The sequence below is a fragment of the Patagioenas fasciata genome, chromosome 2, assembly GCF_037038585.1.
Source record: "Patagioenas fasciata isolate bPatFas1 chromosome 2, bPatFas1.hap1, whole genome shotgun sequence".
NCBI lineage: Eukaryota > Metazoa > Chordata > Aves > Columbiformes > Columbidae > Patagioenas > Patagioenas fasciata.
Window position 1 is genome coordinate 21,066,275 of NC_092521.1, and position 23,293 is coordinate 21,089,567.

Consider the following 23,293-nt stretch of genomic DNA (forward strand, 5'->3'; position numbering starts at 1 on the left):
CATTACTAATAAAGCAAAAGAACCCAAGGCTCTCAAACATCATTCAGACTTTATAAGTATCTTGCAAAGTGCGCATATGACACTTAACAAACATTGCTCTGAGTTCTTTCCACTTGCATCCCAAAGGTAGGGCCTCTGCCTTGATGGGCCCATCTGAAAAATTACAATATTATCTAAACACTCTCCTTCATTCAGCTAAATCACCCACTAAACCACATGACATTTATTTTGCTAAACTGTACTTTCATACATTTGAGGCCTTTTGAGTAATTCCACCTAGTACCATCAGACTAAAAGCATATTATCTTCGTATCAGTGTGTCTTGACGATGTAGCACTAAACCCAAATACTATATGTTATTAAAAGGTACTGACTTGCTGGCATTTAGAAAAAAAAACATTCTGATAAACTCATCAACACCCTTAAAGATACGAAAAGCAGAACATTTTTGGTAGGTCTCTGTATTTCTTCTGTTCTCTCTTTTGAAAACACTGGCTTTCTCCTGTAGATGTCTGCCCTCTGCCATACTCCAGGAACTGTATAGTCTGAACGCTCAGAGTAAAAGGAGCCAGGTGATATGCAGACACATCCAAAACAGGTAAGGCAAGAAAATGTCAACTGAATTTTCAAGTACTCTACACAGCAGCGTAAAAAAAATAAGGCACAAAGCAATGTGAGAAATAGTTTTACAAGTAGTAACCCTTTGCAGTACAATAAGAAACTTAAGTATGATGACGCCATCTTCCTGAAATCTTGGCTTCAAAAAACACAGGCCATGTCTAGTCAATGACATGAGGATCACTCAGCATTAACCAGAAGAAATGCAATGGCCCATGGATACAAATGGTGAGACTGATTACTTCTCGCCTTAAGCTCTGTGAAACTCTGCCTTACATCACTTATTTCAGCCTTCTTAGTATATTGCACAGCCAACCATTTCAAAATGAAAGGAAATAATTTCTTCAAACTGTTATGAAACATGCAACACATTTATTCTCTATATAGTCTAGCTTTATTCTTTTCTTCTGCTTTTAATTACATTAACACTTGAAGGAAGTATACCTTAAAATTCAAATAAACAATTAAAGGTTTAGTTTGGCAGCTCTTGGAGCTAACTCGTTACTGGCTTCTTAAGCAACTAAATGATAAATGAAAATAAATGAGCCAATCAAATGAAGTCCTACTCAAACAGAGAAAAATGAAAGGTAGTTACTAATGTAAAGACTGATTTATCTGAAACGTAAAGGAAATATCTGACAGTAATTCTTACTGCAGTGAAATAAACCCGACTGCCTTCTGTTCTTGATGAAAGGTCAGTTCAGAATCAAGAGTTTAATAAATAATTCATTTCGCCTACTGTAAATAATGAGGGCAGTCAACATCATGGCCATTCAGAAGTATTAATTCTGTATTTTTTCATTTACATTTTTCTGGTATCTGAAGGGAAAGTATTTTAGAAATAGAGAAATTAACTTCATATATTTGGCTGTGGTGATTGTTTCATATGTCAACAGTCTTTTACAGCAAGCACATGGTTGCCAAAGATCTAATACTATTGTCTTTTATGATTACATTTGTAATCCTGTTAATTTAATCTTCTTACACTTCCAGTTTTTCCTTTACAAATTAATTACATTATGATTGCTGTATGCTTTTCATTTGAATCATACAGTTTCCATGACAGATGTTCTCTTCCAAAATGAAGTTAAATATTTCTGGTCTTAAGACAACAACAACAAAAAAGAGTTACCAGCTTGCCTCCTCATCCCAGTGACAGCTTGGGTGACCCCATCTGGTAATTCATCTTTCATCCTTTGTTTTTAAACCCTTGTCTTTCATTTTTTAAAAAAATATGATCACCAAAGCCTCACAATATCATTCATTTCCATTTGCTTTCTTTCATTTATTTTTCTACACTGTACAATACCATGTATGTATCTTCTCATGTCCTAAGTGATGCTTCTGCCAAAAAATCCACATAGTATATACAACAGAGAGGTATACGTATGCTTTATCGCTCATTCCCTGTTAGATCATCCACCTTTGCCTGTAGGTAATTCAAGGTAAATCCTAACTACTGTAGTAGGAAAGAAAACATCTCTTAGCATGTTCTCTGTGAGCATACTACAGAAATGTAGTGATTTTTTAAATAAGAGAGATGAAAACCTGGAGATGAGCTTTGGCTGTAGTTATCTGGACTACTTCAAAACAGAGTAGAGTGAGTATGACCCAAACAAAGCAGAATATGTCAATCAGACAAGTTTATTAGCTATCTTCATAAAAAGAAGCATTATAATCGATTTTGTACCTGATTACAGATGCTATTAATAACAACAGTAGTAGCTACATCTTAAAAATATATTGATTCTGTTTTTCACATTTTGACTTTCAAACTAATGCTATGATAGTGATTTTCATTTTAACTACAGTTCCAGTGATAATTAGTTATATCTAAAACTAAAGATGTCACTTAACTATACTGAAGAATATAAAATAGTAATTTCAACATATCAGTTTCTTATTAAATAAGTACTCAAGCACTTTCACTTAATCTAATCTGTAATATTAAAAAGGAGGAAAATAAAAAGAGAATGACATTTACTTAATACAATGGGAAGGGTATTTATGCTTAGTCATTAGCTGGTTAAACGGTATATCCCAAGATATGACAACGCAGACCTTCCTACTGTATTACAAATGCTTCTTCTCAGTTTGCTAACGAAAAGTCTCCCCAACCAGCTGGCATGTCTACATATTTATTCCTATATTATGAACACAAAAAAATCCCTTTCATTCATAATCACTGTGGTTGTCAGACTGCTATTCATTTAATGAGATTAATCATTTTTATCTTATCTTTTGAAAGCCATACATGGAGAAATGGCAATATAAAATCTTTACAATACCTTATTTTCCTTTCACTATATATATACTATCTATCTATCTATCTATCTATCTATCTATCTATCTATCTAATCTATCTAATCTATCTATATCTCCAGTGTTGCTGTTTTCCATCTCTGCTCCTTTTCAAGAAGAAAGCTGACTATACAGTGAAGTCCTCAGCTGGAATCAGATCTAAGAGTGCACTCCATAGACTGTGTCAATCTGAAACCTTTTGGGCTCTAAGAACTGCTGAACAGGTTTTTTAGATCAAAGGTTACACAAAGTACTACATTTCTTGGCACTATACAGATTTCATCCCATCAAGCACAGCTGAAGCTAAGGTGGATTCATCATAATAGAAAAGGCTCATGCATGACTGTGGCCCCTGAAGGTGATTCTTCATAATTTCACTCCCCCGGTCCTATTCTGATGAACATGGGCTGCAGTCACATTGTGACCTTCCACTTCCACAGACCAAGTCCTATCATTTTCCTTCCCAAGCAGAACGGAATTCATGGTAAGTCAGGAAGTTGCAAAATTAACTCTCACGGAAGAAACAATTCTTACAAGACACATTAAACTGTTTTACAAGGTCAGCAAAAACTAAAAAGAGAGAATTACCCCAAAACTAAAACCATCCAAAGATTATGTGCTCAGCTATGTTAAGCCTGTGTTTGACAGGCAGGTGGAACAAAGAATCAGTGGATCACAGCGTCAGAAATTTAGTGAACAGAGAAGAGAGCTAAAAGGCTAAAAGTGACCAGGAGACTACTTATTTTATACTCCTTGCTCAAAGCAAAATGATATGTGTTTAAGCCACATCTAATATATATTGGCTTAACTATAACAAGTTCACAAAAACCTCAAAGGATGGAGATTGTACAAGCCGAAATATGGCTTTGTTATTCTAAACATCAGAAATTTGTTCCTGAAAATAATATTCTTTGTCACAACTCAAGCTCATCATTCATTACTTTCCCAGTATACATGGAGAACAATTCTTTACCCTCTTTCACACAAAAGCATTTCATATATTTGAGCACTGTTCTCATTTATCCCTAGTGTATTTCTTTTTTAGTTCAAACATTCCCTTAGAATTCTGTTTTTCCTAGAGGTCACGTTTTCTAGACTTCTTCATGTTTTAAAATGTGGATGCCCAAAACTGGAGACAGTATTCCACGACAACCTCAGTAAAATAGGAATTATTTATTATCTTATGTATGGCAACCCTGGTTCTATATTGGAGTTCAATTTTCTTTTTTCTTCCTCAGCAGTTTGTATCAGTAGCTAACATCCAGTTTGCTGTTCTCTTCTCAGTTTTGTTTTGGTTTCTGGTTTTTGGTTTTTTCCCCTAGCATTCCTACACAGCTAGTAATTCCCTGTCTTGTGTTTCGTAAATTCTGGAAACTCAACAACATACCACACTTCTCAAAAAGAATTTATTAATGTGTTCTCTGGTTGCTTCAGCCAGCTTCCTATATATTTCAGTGTGAAAATCATTAAGTTTATATGACTTAAGGTTTGACTAATAAATAAAAATAATAAAATACCTAGTCCATCACTCATCAAAGGGTCTTTGACATTAAAGCTAGAAGAGGCAGACTGAATGAAACCATGCTGTCATGTAGAAGTACAGGAAATACTGCAATGCTGCTGGACCTTTGCTCCCCTCAGGCTAAGAGCTGGTAAGAAAAAAAAAAACGAGTTATAGAATAAGAGATGATTTTCCTGTGTCCTAAAGTTTCAGGTAAACTCTGAAAATCTCTGATGTGTTTCTTTTGCCTCTTACTTGTTCCAGTCTTCAGTCTACCTCCTCATCCCCACCCCCACCCCAAAAAAAAAATTAAAAAAAAATAGTCAGGCCTAGACTGTCAAAACCTCATACTCTGCAATAGCAATGTAGCATTTGACCAGGAAGGCAGCTCCAAGCAAGGTCTTACACAGTCCTGAGCTGATACAGCTTTGCCAAGTCTAGGATCAGGTACCTGTGTCATACTTATCTTTCTCTAGCAGCTCTATAAGAGTCAGTACAAGGAACAGATGAAGCATGTCGTTACTCACTGTTTTCTTCCTTCCCTGTTCCTGTGCATTCGTCTCATTTTTTTTTCTTCACAGACACGATCTGAATCACACAGTAGGAAGAACACTAACCACTTCAACCTAGTCCAACAAACTTTCATTTCTCTGAAAGGACAGTTAATGAAAAACATTACAAAAAAACCTGCCTGTAGCTTAAAAAGGTGGGAGAGCAGAATTGCTCATGTGAAAGTTTGTGTAAATAACAAGTTAGAGAATATTTTAGTAGAACAGACTCTTTCAGTTGGAAGGCACCTACAACTATCATCTAGTCCAACTGCCTGACCAATCCAGGGCTGACCAAAACTTAATGCATGTTGTTAAGGGCACTGACCAAATGCCTCTTAAACACTGACAGCCTTGGGGCATTGACCACCTCTTGAGGAAACCTGTTCCAGTGTGCTGACCACTCTCTCCACAACAAGATGCTTCCTAATATAATCTGAACCACTCTTGATGCAGCTTTGAACCATTTGTCATGCCACTGGATCCAGGGAGCTCAGCACCTCTCTCTCCTCCACGTCCCCTTCTCAGGAAGCTGTAGAGAGCAATGGGGTCGCCCCTCAGTCTCCTTTTCTCCAAACTAGACAAGCCCAAAGTCCTCAGCTGCTCCTCACAGGACATTCCTTCCAGCCCTTTCACTGGCTTTGCTCCCCTCCTCTGGACACCTTCAAGGACCTTCAGACCCTTCTTAAATGGAAGGGTCCAGAACTGCACAGGGTGCTCAAGGTGAGGCTGCAGCAACACTGAACACAGCAGGACAATCTCCTCCTTTGCCCAGCTGCTGATGCTGGATTTGATGCCCCAGGATGGGGTTTGTCCCCTTGGCTGCCAGGGCACACGCAGCTGACTCGTATTGAGCTTCATGGCAAGCAGCACCCCCAGACACCTTTCTGCAGGGACCATTCTCTCCAGCAGGTCCTCTCCCAATTTATACTTGTGGCCAGTGTTACTCTGTGGCAGGTGCAGGATCCAGCATTTTGACTTGTTAAATTGCATCCTGTTGACCATGGCCCAATGCTGGGATGTGTGTAGATTCCTGTGCAAGACCTCCCAGTTTGGTGTCAGGAAACTTGGTAATGGTGTCTTCAAGCCCTGCATCCAGATCATTGGTAAAGATATTGACGAAGGCTGTGCCTAGAATTGAACTGTAAGGAGCAACCATGGGTAGCAGCGGGGTGAGGTGGGCCAAAGCAAAAGGTAGGTGTCAGAAGTGGGATTCGAACCCACGCCTCCAGAGGAGACTGCGACCTGAACGCAGCGCCTTAGACCGCTCGGCCATCCTGACCCAGAGCAGACTGGTTTTCCTACTGCATGATCCGTGAATTTGTAGATCTTTTCAGTGATGCTGTATTGTACTACTTTTCTCACATAGAGGACGTTGAAAAAGATTTCAAACAAAAACAATGTACACTGTGTTGAATCTAATGGAACTGTAATAACTTATCTTAATTTGGTACATGCAGCTGTTTCTTCCTGTGTCTACCCGAGTGTTACGACGTTAAGAAACAAGCAGTGGCTGTTGCACAGAAACTACATCTGACATGTAGCAGAAGTTTGAAGGTGTGCAGGAATTAATAAAAATCTGTTCTGTTGCACCAGGGCACTGCTTCATGCTGATTTGTTTCCTGCAGTGTCTATGAAAATCCCCTTCAGACAGGTACGGCTTGATCATGGGGAGGATTCTCTCTGACATTTGAAAAGGGACCATGACGCCAAAACAAATTGTATGTGCCCATGCTGCATTTTTATACAAAGAATTCATGTACCTGAAGGCTCCATCCAGGATGCTCTAAATACAAAAATTTGGTCAGCGTTTCGGAGAAAAAGTCAATCTAGAAGGCAAGAGGTACACTTGTGTGCAAGTATCAGCTGTACAATTTCATGGCTCTGTTTGGAATGTAAATTTAAGAGAAAAATCAAATTTTGGAATGACGCAACCAGAAACTGACTATGAGAAATGGCAAGTTTACCTCCGGCCTCAAGAAGTAATTATTCCCCAGAACCCTGGGGAACAAAAAAGCTGCAGTCTCTACTCGATTGGTCCAAAATTGATAACTGATTTTATTTGGCACTGTTACTGGAGTTTGTACTGCTTGGAGACAACAATTTTTCTTCTGGCTCCAGTTTGTCAAGGTCTTTCTAGCACTGAGGAGCACAAAGTGCTGGACCCAGTACTCTGATCACAACATAGGTATTTGGGTCTCCAGCCAGCAGCTCCAAGACCTGAAGGTCACCCTCAGACACCTTTCTGAAGGGCTGCTCTCCAGCCTCTCCTCTCCCAATTTATATGTGCACCCAGCACTACTCTGTCCCAGGTGCAGAAGGCAACATTTGTTCTTGTTAAGTTTGTGATCAGCAAGATAAAACATTAGATACCATGAGTTAAATCTGAGTATTAACAATGATCCCTTTAAATAAATAAAAACACCTCTCAGACTGTATGTGCTGTTGGAACAAACAGCCCATAAGGCTTCTTGTATCAAATGGCCTATTAATCAAAAATTAGAAAGTTATTTTGGTATTTATGTTACAAGAAAATTATATCCTTCCAGCAGAAAACTAAACAGGGGAATTACAAAGATGAAGGAAATTTTAGTTTTATTTTCATAGATAGTCTATAATTTCTTTAAATTATGTCACTTCAGGAATGTTAAGTTTCTCTTCAAAATTCTCAACATCATAAAAGAACAGGGAACAAGTTTTACCTGTGGTGATTTACTAGCCAAAATCTGATAAGGAAATCGATCCTCTTCTGAGACACAGTGCAAGAATTGGAGAGATGTCTTTTGGCAGCTATTGGTATGATACCTCACCTAAACTCTGCAGGAAAAAAAGTTCTTTGGCCGAAGGTATGAGATTTATGGCCTGAACGAAAGGGAGGAAAAAAAAAAAAAAGACAAAACCACATTAAAAAACCCCACGTCATTTTAACTGTTCAGAAGGTTTTGGTAGCATATATTAGGTAGCTTTGAGGGGGAGCGGGAAATGAAGGGTCAAACAGGGTATCCACAGGTTACTACAACAAACACGCATAGTCCTCTCTGCACTGCATGGCATTAACTTGATGTCCTCCAGTAGGAAAAAAACAAGGGATCTCCAGCACCAAAGATTTTCCTTTGAGATGCAAGAGACTGTATCTGAAGTCCAAAACTGTAATACCTGCATGTTGCCTTTAGGACAGGTACAGAGAAACACAACACGCCTGGGTACCGCATGGTGTAAACTGACTGGAGTGTAGTGACCTACTGGAGACTCAGAAACATTGTTTTGTAGGGGAAGAATAAAATCTCCAAGAAAGTACTAGGCACATCAGGCTACCTGAGCTGCCTTACTACCTGTTAAATCAAACACATGGGTAAGCAGAATATTTAACAGCCTATAGCTTATAGCCCTGAGTTATTATAACTGTGAGTAATGTGTCATAAGAATGGCTCATTTTTTTGGGTTTTTTTTTCCTCCTTAATTTTCTTTTTTGCTATTGTCATTCTTTTGGAGTTTGGGTTCTTTTGGAGCTCACTAGTGGGCTTTTATGTAAGAGGAAAACGAAACAGCAAAGCTAGATTACTACATGCTTATCTTCAGCTTGGCTCTCAAAATCTTAACTGCAACACAAGGATAAATTATCAACATCGAAATACAGATTTTCAGGAGAAGAAACTATAAGTTTTAGATTCCACATTATTTATTTGGTTATTATCTTTGGAAATCTTTTTCTCACCACAAATCCAAGTAAAACCAGTCATTTCTCTCAAAATATTTGGAATGAGTACACTGAGAGGCACCTATTCAGACCTATCCAGCTACATGTTTTTTGCATGAGTCATTAGCCACAGGCTTGCATCTTCTCAAATGCTGATAAGTCATGAATCCAAATCACAGCACACCAGTTTGGAAGACAGCTCTCTGGCTTCCAGCCATGCCAAACACAGATGAGAACTCTGCAGGGTTTTGGAGAGGGCTGCCCAGATGGTCGTACTGCACACCAGGTCACTTGCTGCTTCAAACATATGACTGGCAACTTCTTTTTTTCAGGGAGTTTTCAGGGAGCAGGTATCACACAAGGCCAGACTCACACATCTTTGGCTCTGACACATCCCTGGAGACATTTGAGGCCAGGCTAGATGGGACTCCAAGCAACCTGATCTAGTTGCAGATGTCCCTGCTCATTGCAGGGGGGTTGGCCTGGACGACCTTTGAAGGTCCCTTCCAACCCAAACCATTCTATGGTTCTATGAGTCTGTTACCATACTCGTAGCTCATACGCATTAAAAGTATCTGTACCTGCAGAAGACGTTAAGAGCTTCATGAAAGATTAATATCCTGGAAGGATCTTCAGATGCTTTGACTGAGAAGTGGCTTGCAGAGGGCAACCCCTCCTGTGAAACCGCAGTGTTTTTAATAAACCTCACAAAGCAGATGGGAGTTGTACTTCGGACATCCAAACCCACATGGTGAAATGTTACGGGGGGTTGGACTAGATGAGCTTTGAGGGTCCCTTCCAACTCAAATCGTTCTATGATTCTATAATGAAAGGTACTACAACAACTGTAAAATAGTTCTTGTCAAGGTTAATGTAAATATTCCAGGTTTTGCGACCACAATAAGCCTTTATTTTGGGTAATATGGGAAACTGATTAGAGCTGGTTAAGAATTTGGGTAAAGCTAATGAATCTGGGGTGCAATCTCCTGGAGCGAGTGACCTTCACCTGGTGAGACAGCTTCAAAGGACTCAGTTGAGAGTATCTCCTAAAACAGTGCAAAACAAACCCACACAAGGAGCTGAGCCCAGGAAATCCCTTTTGTAGAGATTCAATAATAGTCTTCAGTGAGCCAGAATATCAGGCAACATGCAGGCAAACCGCAAATCCTGGCAAACCTAATTAATAAACTGAGAAAATTACCCAATGTGCAGAAGTGAAACTGCTCATGTATATCTTTCTTGGTCTTACTGCACATTCTAAATTAAAATTTATTACAACTACTTAAGAAACTTTGGAAAGCATCACTTTTTACAGATTCTACATACAGGGAAGCTGGATACAGGAGGTTCCATTCCAACACCAGTATGCAGCCAGTAACCTGTAAGAGTCTGCAACTTCAATAAAATCAGTCCTAGCTACAGATTTTGCAAGAAAGACACAAACAATCAATAGGCCATCCTGCTCACCTTCAGTGCCCTGAGGAATTAGATACGAGTGTTGCACAGCAGAATCTGAAAGATTCAGAAACACCCCAGAAGACGGAAACAGGCAAAACCCTAGTGCAGCTTTGTTGTAACAAAAACCTATCAAATCAACACCAAAGATCAGGAAATTATTGCTGTAAGATAATCAAACTGACCCTAGGATTTTTCCACCCTCAATTTGCATTCTCCTTCTCTTCATAGAGACAATGTTATAGTGGTGTTCTTTTGGTATGAAAAAAAAAACAAACAAACAACATATTTGAGAAAAACATTATTTGAAAACTAGAGAATGTAACAACAACAGAAGAACTTTGCAAAATCTTTATAATCAGAATGCTACAGTTTGTTTTCCTGGTGACTTGAAAAGTTTGTGACACAGAAATCAAACCAAAAACTAAATGTAAAATAAACAAAAACCAAGCCTCAGGCAACTAAAACAGAAAGAAATCTACCTTTAGAAATACTGTGAAATTACAGAACTGATAAAATAACTGCTGCAATTGCCCAAATACATGAAAAGAATATTCCTACAAGAAGCTAAATACAGCATTCTGCCTTTATTTTGCCTGGGAGAAGAAATCAAAATCTGATCAATAAGAAGTCTTGACCAGCTTGAATTTATGAGCAGCTTGGAGCAACTACACACAAGTCAGATACCACAATACATTTTTTGAAGTCATGTTGAAAAAAAGGGGGGTGGAAACAAACAAACAAACAAATCACCAAGCTGTGCAGAAAAGAATAAATAAACACTTGTGCTCAATTTGTGCTAACTTGCCAACAGTTTCTTCTTACCAGTTAGCAAAAAGAACTGTGTTAGCTGGTTACTTTGTACACAACAATAAAGTGTAACACTCTACCTTTATTTATCTCATTTATTTCACCAGCTAAGAATAAGTAACAAAACTGAGGACCAATTTATTATTAAGATCTTTCATGTCTGTCTCCTGGGAGGCACAGTCAGCAACTCAGAAGTGAAGTCAGGACGGATGTCAGTGCCCGGGGCAGCCAGCACTCACACAGCGGCAGCCTTGGGTGTCCACCACGCTATCACAGTTTCTCAGTAGGGAAGGCAGCAGGTAGTAATAGCATGATGACGTACAAGATAATGCCTAAAAACACAAAACTCTGTTTTAGAGAGAGCTGGTTAGAAGTGAATGTTTACAGCGGCAGTGGAAGGGAAGAAAGGCAGAATGACTTGGTTCTCTTTTTAGTCCTGAACACTGGTAAACATTGTTCACTCTGTCACATTCAGGGAATCAAAAGAAATTTCTTTCCATTATGTGTTTTTTATTTGGTCATTACTTGCTTTCCTCTCTTCTACAGTTCTCTCCCGAACTCTGCCATTTATGACATCTTATTTCCCCAAAACAGGAAAAGGACGTACCCAGGAAACAACATCTTTAACAGACTGCAAAGTGTTTCCCAGTTCCTTACAGGATACACTGTCACCACATTTCTATTTTACTTAGTTAAAATTGTGGGAGTAGCTGAATCAGAGTCAACTGTAGTCATTAGAGTTAGTTGAAAGAAAAAAAGACTACAAAAAGGTTTACAGCCAACAATTTCATATAGAAAAATGGGTGGTTCAGATCCAAAGCTTTTCTATTAATAGTGGGCAGCAGCAGAGTATGTTAAGTGAAATTGGAATGGACTATAAATTTTCTATGAGACACCAGGGTATTGTGCCTGGGTGTATGTGTGTGCACACACCTGTGTGTGTGAAAAAGACAGTGGTTTGCAAGATGCCTGTTTTCTTGTTTCTCGTTAAATCTCTTTCAGATTGCCTTGAATCAGATTTTGAAACTCAATTTGCAAATTTTCTCCTCATTTTTAAGTAGTTCCCCTCACTTCGATGGACTCAAGTTAGTATTTAGTATGAATTAAAACAGCAGCAGTTAGCATTCTACCACACTGCATAAGGACAGACTCAGTGAAGGACTGAAACATCTGATGGCAAAATTCGAAATCCCTCCTTCAATGGTTTCCCATGCAGAAGTCCCAGTCAGCTCTTCCAGTGAAGTGGGGCCACGCAAGAGGCACAAAGCCAAGACAGCAAAAAGGTGGGAGACAGATGCTTTATTTTCCTGTAAAGCTACTCAGTTGTGCTTTACAGAGTATCTGTCCACTAATTGCAAGCAGCAATACGCCAGGACAAGATGTGCCACATGCCACCTTCTCAGCGGTGAAACGCTCCCCAATATCAGGACCGAGTCTTCTTTCGGAAGACGTAGGAGTCCCTAAAGTGTAATGTAGTATAGCAGCTTCTGCAGGACTTTGTGAGATTTCACAAACCAACGAACACAAAAATCAACTAAAATCTGTTCAGATAAAGATGTTACCTAGTCATCTGCTGTATGGTCAGCTTCAGGTATCATTTTGGTTAAAAAAAAAAAAAAAACAAGTGTAAATGCATTACTTCTCTATGAGTGGTGGGAACTGGCTGAATTTGGCACTTCCAAATAATGCACACCGACTACCTGCTTGTGGATTTGACATTTTTAAATCATGAGGTGAAAAGGTTGTGTAAAAGGAAAATTAGTTATTACAGAGCAGTAGTTACATCCACAGGCACCACTACACTCTGACTCTGCAGCCATAATACACGGATCAAGTGTCAATACCCTGAGTGGGCATGAAATAGGAAAAGCCCTCCAGGCACCCACCTTGCGTACAAAACACAACAGGAGAACCACTGCAGCGACGGACTGAAGCACTGTGGACAGGAGTAGGGACAGGGTTGACAGGACATGAAACTAGGTCCAGGAAAATGCAAAAAGATGTAGTCTGTGAAATCTGGCTCTATCTTCTTGAAAAAAATGGGAACAGTATTACCCAATCGTCATTTTTCTGTTTGGCTTAATCTCAGAAAGAAAAAGGTGTGTAAGTGAATTTCCCAGGCTGAGAAGTATCAGGTATTCCCACAAAGCAACTTCTGTTTGGTGCTTTTTGTGTGTGAAATAGAAGACCCAAGCCACTGGACTGAAAAATACTATTTCTGTAGCATGCAAAATACTAATAATTTTAATTCTTTTCGAGTACCTTATAAAGAAACAAATCTACTTGATGTTGCTTCAGTCTTGCAGATGCTTTGCTTTCAAGCAATTCTACTATAGTCATATTGCCTCTCAAGGCAGTTTCTAATGAGAAACTCAATTAACATGCAGTATTTTAAAGAGGTAGAATTTAAGAGTTTTGTTCATCTCTTCTTAACCAGCTCAATGATGAACACAATGTATTTCGCATAATAAAAACAAGAATAGTAACTAACAGAAAGAGACAACAGATCCAGTAGGGGAACCTTAAATACATCTTGTTATTAATCAATTTATTTCACACAGCGGCTTCTAAGCAACACAAGTGTATGTGTACTGTGTGCCCATAAAAATAATAGGAGTGGAAAACTGGATGTTCTAATTCTTAAAGGACGTTGATCACTGAGGATTAAAAGCATTGCATAAGAACATGAAAACAGCACTAGGTCTTCAATTATGGGATAATGCAGTTATATGAGAAATATATGGCAGAAAAATACGGTTTTCATTTTTTTGTGTGCAATTTAGGTAATGGGGAAAATGTATTATGCTCTTTTAAAGCTATAGTGATGAAGCATATCCACAAGGAACAAGGTCAACAACTGTCTGTTTACAAACAGTCAGATTATGAATCTGCTACCTTGCAATCCTGAAAGCTCCTTACTAAGTCAGATTAGCGTGGAGTTTCTGTTTATCATCCTGACGTAGCTAAAGAACCTCACATCCAAAGAATACAAATGCCTCCCTGTTTTCAACGCTGTACATTTCAGTAAGAGCTCTCTGACTATTTCCTGAATTTACGGTAAAATATGTACAATATTGCTAAACAAAGTATATAGAAATCACAACTCATCTATCCAGGTAAATCGATTGCAATCGCCTCTGTTAACAAAACGGACTTCAAAAGGCTGAAAAGATAGTTATTATATTTTATCAATAACTTACACCTGCAGCACGTGTATGTATGCAAACCAGAATTAAAAGTCCTTTGTCCAGCAAAGAATGGACAATGAGGGGTGGACAAACTCCAGAAAACAGAAAGATTGCACAGCAGGAGCACATGCGATCATCTCCTGTGAGACTGGGAAGAAAGAGGGCAAGTCACTCACAGAGTCTTCTGAGTAACAGATTTTGTCTCTGATGAGGCTTATCTTTATAACTACTATATTTTTAGCCACTTCTATATGTCTATGACCTCACTATTGTATTTTCCAGCAGCCAAATGCAGAGGAAGGCTATGGCTAAGAAGAGATCATTATTACCTTAACTTTTCTTTTTTCCCAAACAGTTCACAAAAATAACATCTAAAATGAAAAACTGTAATGCATTAAACTGCCTCTAAGATGCTACTAAGCAATTTCTTTTTTTTGCCTTATCTCAGCTATGCATTTTTCCCTAGTTTTTTTTCCCATATAAAATTATGCTGCTGCGCTTTTTTTGTTAGTTGGAAACAAGGCCTCAAGACCAATTTAGCAATAACAGAAGAAACTATTCCCTCCAAGAATACTTCACACTGATCCTCTGTTACACGACAGGAATTCTAAATATTGGAAAAAACTGCTCACAAAAGGCTGACTCTAAATTACCTACCTTCAAACCCTGCATATGTAAGAGTGACACAATAATTTACCTGACAGTTAAACTGCAATTTAGAAAAAATAATTGAAACCTTCCCATTCATATTAAACTATAATTTCAAGTAGTATGTGCAATAGCATCTAAAGAATTTGCAAGAAATCTAAGTCAAACTAGATTTTTTTATTAGACCTTACAAAAGAAAAAAATGTTAAAAAATAGATTAATCTGCTGAAGACAAATATGTTTGAGAGAGTGCCAAAGTCACAGACATGCTCGAAACACAGCATATATCAAACAGGGTGTGAAAGACTCTGAAAATATATGGCCATATTTTAATATACTCTTTATTTATATACATATATTTATCTTTTTATGTATCTCAATATATTTATAGATTTTATTTATTTATATCTATATTGATATCGATATTGATATAGATATAGATCTTAATATACTCTTTATTTAACATACCACTAGTCAAATCAGTCTCACTCCAAAACAAATAACTTCGAAACACGCTGCATCAATATAACATTTTGGATTAATACCTTCTCCAGATGGAGTTTTCAACCTAATGAATAACAAGTATCATGAAATCTTGCAGCCAAAATTAGACCCACTCAAATCTGAACAGAAGAAGCATCACAGAAATGAACAGAACACTTAGGTCTGTACCAAGCACCCTGAATACTTACTCCTCCTAAAACATTCTTCAGCCTAAGCACTTGAAAGGATGTGGTAGGACAAATGACTCAATATACAATTAAACATCAGCCCATTCACTGAAAAACAGGCTATAGAACTCCTAAGGAAATCTGGTACCACAAGGCCAGAGTTGGATCAAAAAAACTACCAAACTTTCTCACAAAAGCCTGTAAAATCAGTTCAGCACCTACCCAGCACATAGAAATTTGTTGCGCTCAAAAAGCAGACTGATTTCAGAGAAGGTAGCTTCTTGACTCAGAAAACTGATGTCATCAAGCCATTCTCAAGAAGAAATTAACCTATAAACCCAATTATAATTCACCACTTCAGTAATGAAATGGCATGCAGGTTTACTTTGTCAAATGAGAAATACAGCAGAAGAAATATGAGCCACGCTGACAAGGAAGTAATTGAGTAAGAACTACACAGCTTCCAAAAGGGAGGTGTAAGATTTACATTTATGAACTCACGAAATTTAAGAGCACAAGTGGAGAAATTCAAAAGCAGGTTATATCAATTCAAAAAGGGTCAATGTAAAATGTCTCACTGGAGAAATGCTCATCTTGTTAGCATGCTTCCAACATGTAACACTTACGTGGCCAAACACCAAACAATGACCCTCCCCTTTTAATTTTCCTGTAACATGTACATAAACAAAAAAGAAGTTACAGTGACAGAACTAAGTCATCTGTACTGCCAGCTACAAACCATGAAAACAAAAGTTGCCATTTTCAAACAAAAATAAGACACAGCATATTTGAGAAGGCTGATTTTGAGAAAAGAAGGTAATATATCAAGTAGCTACTTCTCATCCACGGATAGAAAGACAAAGAGACAGAAACTTTCATATAGCAATTCAAGAGCAGAGGTCTAATTCAGCAATTAGCTAGCTCATCCAGCAATTAAGCGATGGAGCCTGGAGAGATTAGGCCTTGCGTACACCATCCTCTGGCATGCAACTTGCTATCTGATTCCAACAGTCCTAAACAGACAGCTCTTGTTGGTTTCAGCAAAGGTCAAGGTATTTTTGAACTTCAAAAATCAGCAGGAATTTAACATTATAGAAAACCAAGAATAACTCAGTTCAACTCCACTTAGGAATAGCTTCATCCCCAAGATCTATAACTGCAAAAAAGTATCAGCACAGGCACCCTACACTGCTTCGGCCTTAGCTCTGCAAGAGAGTAGCCAAAAATATTCATCTTTTCTTCTGATATTTCTTTTGTTTTCTAGCCAGTTACATATTTAGGCATAAGACAGGAGCTAGAAGCATCTCACATACTCTTAAACCATTACTCATTGCTTTTATCGCTATGCATGCTACCAATATTCGAGTCTTTTTATTTTGAAGATAATTAATGCCACAATACATATATTTCCTTAAAGCCCTAGTTTCTATCTAGTGAAGCTTTAATTCTGCTAAAATTCAAAAGCGAAATTGTCTAATTCCTTTGATTTTTCAGAAAAGCTTGGAACTATGAGCCCTTACTATTGCTTCCTGAACCTTACTATACTTCATCAATCATGTTTTTTGAGAACAATCCTTAAAGACTACTTGTGACTGAAAACAGCACAGAAACAGAGAAGGGACAGAACTAAACTCTGATGGATTCAGAGGTATTTGCAATATAAAATTAAAGTGCAAGAAGTGCCGAATGACAGCAAATGGCAATTTGAAAGAGAGATTTCAGAGAGAGAAACCTCATGGGAAAACATCCTGAAAATGGCAAGTCCTTCAGTTTCAAGATGGATCTTGGATTGTCTATTTGTGTTGATAATACCCTAAAAACAACAAGAAAGAAGTGAGACATATGGTGCCTATATCTGAGTCTCTATTTCAAGAGTTTTAAGGTTAAGAAATCCTCATGTGGGTCACTTCAACTACAGTACAGAATAACAAAACTGGACCTAATTATGCCTTTGGGAATAAAGTCAATTATACAGTTGACATTTTTTAATTAAAATTTACAATTGGTTTAACATTTTTCCTCACTTTTTTTCCTAAAAAACATGTATTTAGTTGCTTCTTAATGTTGTCTTTTTTTTGCAAGTCATTATTAATGTGGAAATTAAACTAATTGTACTTCTATATGAAAAACAAAAATACTCAACTCTATATCAATAATATCATGATCAAGTGCTGATGGCTCAAGTGCTACTAAAATGACACTGGACATCAGGATTGAATGAAGACATCATTTATTTCCTACTTGTCCATTTTCACTTATATAGCAGCTTAAAAATCCTTAATTTTCAATCCAAACTAGCAGTGATCTTCACTTTTTCTTTCACTTCAGTACAAAACATTTTGACAGGTCACTGAATTACTTAAAGCTGCCCACTTTAGGGGTTATTCTCAGTAGGTTAAAACAGGAGGTAACCAGCATGGGAAACCCCTGGATCCCATTAGCTGAGGAGAAAAGGAGTTTTTACGTACTCTTGCAGTTCCCAGTGGAAGTCTGAATGAGAGCTTCACCCCCAAAGCTTAGCATCACTGTTCTTTTTTTAGCCAGAAGGGGCTTATCTTATTACCATTCTTAGCTGTGATCTCCACATAGAACCAGAGAACATCACCATCCTGACAGGTAGAGGTAGCACACAAGGGAACAGATGCCAACAGGACTCTGTCACTTCAGCTTGGGTTCATGCATCCCGTTAATGTAAAAATCATACTGCTTCCTTTTTCTTAATTCAGGTAAAGCTGCTACAGTGTAATAATTAACCCCACAGCCATATTTTTAAAAACCCATGCTGCTTTGTTGAACTACATTTAAAGTCATTTGGTCTTCTGCCTTGCAGGACACACATGCTAGTTTTTCACCATCATCTGACAAATACTTCAAGCTTTCTATATTTGTGCATAAATAGATTCCTCTGTTCTGCTCCATGTATTACATCATGACCATTACAAGTCATTTCCACATAATCTCAGACTGACTGCATTAGCTATTTTTTCCAGCAATATTCAACTGTGGCACCTGCAAAGCACTTCAGGGAATAAGAGAAGCAGGAATGACAGAGAATGTCTTTACCTAAATGACAACTTCACCACAATCCCAATAGAATATACGGGGGCACAAATTGTCTTCAGCACACTGCGAAAGCAAGCACGTGTGGGGATGTGTGAGAACAACAGAGCTCTCTGACAGAAATGGAACACCATCACATAATTGAAATAAAATTCCGACACTTGTCAGAGGTTTACATAATGTTGGTGCAGGCTTACAAATTCTCCATTCATACAGAAACCTCACTGCCACTACTACAGCCTCATAAAGAAGAGACGCAGCTGCCTGCACCAGTATAATTACGACAGCTTCTGAGTCACAGAGAAATCTGGCCCATACTGACACATTATGCAAAGCATCTATAAAAATTAACGTGCTGATGGCATTAAGTAATAACTATGACCATGGAATTGGAAATGTTGTTATTGTCTCTGCAATACTACATTTATCCTACATATAACAAATATAGGGAAGTGAAAACATTAACACCTTGAAAAGATAATGAGCAACTCAAGAAGAAAAGATTCTGCTTTCTACTCATTATTTTCATTCAGGTCACTCAGTATATGAGCCAATATCAACCAAGTTACTTGAACTGTGAACTGGAATGTTTTGAGGTCACTCCTTTCCAAACATAAACTGGATTTTAGCAGGAATTAATTAGAAGAGAATGAAGGGGTTTTTTTGCTCTGTTCCTGTAACCTATTTATTTTACTAGCAAGCACAGTATAGCTACTTGAAATTTTGCAAAACAAAGGACTAACACAAAATACTATTGTGTAAAAACTTAATTTATGCAAGTTATTTTTCTCCGCACATCTGGCTTGACACCCTGCAGAAGAACAAACACAAAACATGTGTTCCTATGTATCCTGCAATTAAAATGCTCAAGTATTTGTTTCACAGAGCCAGTTCTCTCTTGCAGTGTCCTCTCACTGCTCTACCCACAGCACTGTTTGCACCCAACCCAGTCACTGTGGTGAACAGTATTTAGGGACCAGTCACATGTAAAAAAACACCATAAAATCAGTGGTGCTGTACCAGAAGTCATATGCTCTTTTAAAACTGATTAAGAAAAAAATACAGATTCATACCCTCAGTAGCACAAATATCCAGTCCACTGCAGCTTAGTTCCACAATACCAATCAGCTAGAAGGTAGAGGATGAAAAATATTTAGGAACTTGATTTTATTAAATATAAATATAAACATGTAATTTTTGCTGCCCTATTGATGAGCAGAAGGTAGGAATATTGTCCACACATGGCTTAAAGTTGTTAGCAGTACACTCTCTGACCCTTCACAGACATACGGGAAGAACCTCTCTTTCACCACCTGTTGATTTGTGGAGCTGATTGAAGGAAAATTATCCAGCATCTTCTATACGTTAAAATTAAACCAATCAAAGTCTGTCTCTCATGGCTCTGTACTAGACTCTAGACTCGGCTGAAGTAGCTCTTTTAGGGAAGGGTTAAATTTCTTTGTTTCAACAAGGAAGTACTGTTGTTCTGTATAGTTTTATTTGGTTTAGGTCATAAATTCATAGTAAAGACTTCTAAAAATAAAATAAGTAAAACAAGCTTAGGCATGGATTTCAGTGTAGTAGTACTCTGTAACAGACTAAACCAGTCTGTAATCTCCTTTTTCAAGCTCTATAGGTTAATACCTTAATTATAATTTTGAATTAAATGTTGTTCTTGTAGCTTACCTTTAACCAAACATACTCAAGCCATGCTTTATGTGACTGGGCTCGTAGATTACTACAATTTTTAAAGCTTTCTACTAGTGGTCTCATATAAACTACTTTTTTGTATCAGTATTTTTTGAAAAAAATAGTGCAAAAATTAGCATAACCCATTAGCAGCACTAAAACTGTACCCGGAATGACTAAAGCTGTAAGAAAAGCAAAGCATGCAGAGACGGGCCAGATGGCTCAGTTGGTGAGGGGGAGAACATCTGAATGGTCACCTCAGATCCTTTGTTGGGATTCATAAGTCGGAGTCATGCACTCTTGGAAACACATCAACTCGTTTTTGTTTTGTACAAATAAAAATGCTTGTATGCACAGAGTAAAACTTTTTGTTCATGCAAAGTGATGTATATATTTTATGGATCTATAAAAGTATCTTCTCTTCAACATCAAGAACCTCCTTGAGACAATGTGAAACCAAGTAATACAAAAGATTACAGTTTAAAAAAGAACAGGAACTTCAAATGTCACATGCTAAGGAATGATCAATACATATGACAGTGGTGTTGTCTTAGCTATGATGATCTACCAGCCAAATGAAGAAGACTTCCTCATATTCTTCCTAAGTCCTCTTGCAGAGCTCAATAGCTATATATTTGAAGAAAGCATCTTAGAGGGTTATAGTCTGAAGTCCTTCACAAATACTGCTGCATTTCTAGCCCAAGATCAAGAAGTCAATGATTATTTTGGTTTCTTTGGAGAAAACACTATCGTTTTAGCTTTCTTTACCTGCTAGAGAGGTGTGGTTAACACTGTACCAAGAACAGACTGCAAGATGTAATAAGACCGTCATTCAAGTTAATTGGTTACGTGTATCTTAAGCACAAACAAAATTGCAGACTTCAGATGTGCTGCAGCTCAGAGATGGTCATAATTATTAATTTATGACAATTCAATTTTTATTAAATGCAATAAGAATTTTCCTAGACAAGGACACTAGTGGTTTAAAATTGCAACAGCCCAGAACTCCAAACAAACTTGAGTAATTTAATCCTGGCATGGAAACTGAATGCTTGATGCACTGAAATTCGCGTGCTGCCACTCGGTAAGCACTGCAGTATAAAATGTCAGGTACAAGCATCTGGAAAACCACAAGCTGCTTATCTCAGCTTCACTGTTTCATACCATCTCAGTCTATATTTCTGCAGACTGGCACAATTTATACTAATTTACCCATCGAGAATCCATTATCTTCACTTTTTTCCAGTCTGTTTTTAAAATTCTTCTAATAATCATGCACTTCCATGAAGTGACTTAACTCATATGCATTAAAGCACATTGGTGACTGCTTTTGCCCTCACACAGGTATAAATCTGGCTCACTTGGGCAAACATGAATTAATTTACATTGAAAATACAGATTTTGGAAAAAAGAGATACTATGCTTGTCATTGAAAGTTATTTAAAGCCAGCTTCTCCTATTACCTAAGGATCTAGTGCTTTACTTAGAGGTGTGTATATGGAAAACTAAACCCAGAAAACTGTCCTACAACATGACTGGGTGTTACAAGGAAGCAGAATAAGTAAAGGAATTTAAAACAGTTTTGTTTTTTGTTTTTGTTTTGTTCTGTTTTTTATTCTTCCTCTTCTTGGATTCACTCAGACAGCAAAAGAAACAGTTACTTTTTCCACTGTGAAGGTGAATTAGAAAGCAGAAAGGCAACTAGCAGTTATTACAAGAATTTAGAAAGGATGACAGGGATCCTTTGCATGTTTCATGGGTATGGAACGATTTTTTCCCTATCAATGCCAACTTTCAGATTTCCACAAGACTTCCTTTATTTCAGCTGAAGAAAGCCCTATGGGTCTTACGTTCCCCAAAGGAGGTCACAGGGGATGACATGCTTCTTCCTTTGGGAAATTCATTTTGAGTCCCCACTGTCACACCACAGAATCACAGAAGAGTTTGGGTTGTAAGGAATCTTCAAAGCTCATCTGGTCCAATCCCCTGCAGTGAGCAGGGACATCTGTAACTAGATCAGGTTGCTCAGAGCCCCATCCAGCCTGGCCATGAATGTCTCTAGGGATGTGGCATCCTCCACCTCTTTGGGCAACCTGGGCCTGTGTTTCACCACCCTCATGGTAAAAATATGTCTTCCTCATGTCTAGTCTGAATCTCCCCTCTTTTAGTTTAAGCCATTACCCCTTGTTCTATCACAACAGGCCCTCCTAAAAAGTCTGTCCCCATCTTTCTTCTAGGCCTCATTTAGGTACTGGGAGGCCACTATACGGTTGTCCCAACCCAAGTGCAGGATCTTGCACTTGACCTTGTTGAACCTCATGAGGTTTGCATGAGCCCACTTCTCAAGCTTGTCCAGGTCCCTCTGGATAGCATCCCATCCTTCAGACAAGGTCACATTAGGGAAAGTACATAAAGCAGTTATTGTGGTAGAGACACCAGAGAAAAATCTTATATTTAGAGCCTCAAATTTGATAATCTGTATTAACAGTTTAATTTGAAGATAAACATAAACCACACACTTTAATTCTGTAAAAACAGCTGATTGTGTGTAGCCCCCTAAAACAAGTAAACACACACACACTCCACTGTACAAAGCTTACAATGGGGATACACAACATACAGAAAGACACTGGGAAGTAGTAAACAGAAAAATCAATTACGCAGTGAAGCTTTAATAAATGTTAGTTCCACTTCAAAACTTGCCCTATAATTTCTTACACATTAGTATTCCAGTGTTTTCATTCTAGAGATGTCTAAGTCATTCACTGCTTCAGGTAAAACTTGTCAGTAGAGCACAAACAACTGAGGTTTACACCTCAGTGTAAAAAAAAAAAAAAACCACAACAGGAGGGATGACAGTTTGCATATGGAAAAGTTTCACAGTTAAGTGTTCCACATGGACCAGCTAATTCCTGCTACTATCACTCTCTCTAGCATATGGAAAATCCATGCAATGAAAGACACTTTTTTTTTTCTTGCCATGGTGATATACTAATGGCAACAGAACGTATAAGTAAGACTTCTAACAGTAGTTTAAGTCCACACTTAAAATTAGTGTAACTCATTGAAAAATATTCAAGCAGAAAGTACCACAAGTGGCTTCATCT

The 23,293-nt window shown here is 37.9% G+C and overlaps 1 protein-coding gene and 1 non-coding gene across 3 annotated transcripts in view; both read right to left on the bottom strand.

Moving 5' to 3' along the window:
• OXR1 (oxidation resistance 1) overlaps positions 1-23,293 on the bottom strand; it is a 275,216-nt gene that overhangs the window by 245,499 nt on the left and 6,424 nt on the right. Inside the window, exon 1 of one of the 2 annotated variants that reach the window (XM_071803861.1) lies at positions 4,437-4,530. The exons of the other annotated variant lie outside the window; for it this stretch is intronic. The gene's annotated coding sequence lies outside the window, so the exon portion shown is untranslated. Of the gene's footprint in view, positions 1-4,436; positions 4,531-23,293 lie in introns of those variants that run through there. 2 annotated transcript variants of the gene reach the window in all.
• On the bottom strand, positions 6,168-6,250 carry TRNAL-CAG (transfer RNA leucine (anticodon CAG)). The gene has a single exon. It is a non-coding gene; the product is annotated as a tRNA-Leu (tRNA).